Below are 779 nucleotides of genomic sequence, written 5' to 3'. Positions count from 1 at the left end.
GGGCGGGGCACGGCACGTACCACGCACGGGCCTTCGCCACGCCCCCTCCCTAGCAGAGGTACGCCGCCAACGTGGCTGCGAGTCGTCTCACTGCAGTGGGGTGCGTGGGCGGCCCGAGGAATCACGTGGCCTGTTGTCCTCGCCTCTGAGATTCCCGCGAGAGTCAGTCTCCCGCCGTAGTGCAGGTTGGCGACTTGGAATTTGTCACTTACCCTACCCATCCCGCTCCAATTTATTAGCATCGTTAATGGTTACTTTATTTGAAGGGCGGTCGGCCTGGTGTCCGGAGCAATAAATTCTTTGTATGATTTTAAATAAGAGAGATATAAGGACCATGAACTATAGTGGTGTTAAGAAGCAAAAATATGTTTTGGAATAGATACTTGTTTTAAAAAACCCAAGAGCATAAAAAATATACAGTGGTAAATCTTGTTCCCTCTCTGACCACATAGTGACAGTTCTTACATTTTAGGTGACATTCCAAAGATAAATCACCTAGAACAGTGCCTGGCATGTAGAAAGTATTTGGCAAATATATGATGGGGGCAGCAAAGGCTGTACAATACCCTTCAGTTCCCTTCTCATCTAGTTTGGACTTTGGGTTGCTGCCAATAATCTGGTATTTCATGCAATTAAACAATATGAATACCAGGTACTGTTGGACTGGACCAGTGTAACATGTCATACGGATGATGAAACAAACAAGCTAACCCTTATTGTGTGCTTACGATTGCCAATCAGTTTCCTTTAGAAACTGCTTTCATGTATAATCTAATTTA

The sequence above is a fragment of the Rousettus aegyptiacus genome, unplaced genomic scaffold (genome assembly GCF_014176215.1).
Source record: "Rousettus aegyptiacus isolate mRouAeg1 unplaced genomic scaffold, mRouAeg1.p scaffold_m13_p_1, whole genome shotgun sequence".
NCBI lineage: Eukaryota > Metazoa > Chordata > Mammalia > Chiroptera > Pteropodidae > Rousettus > Rousettus aegyptiacus.
Note: the sequence above shows the minus strand (reverse complement) of the source record.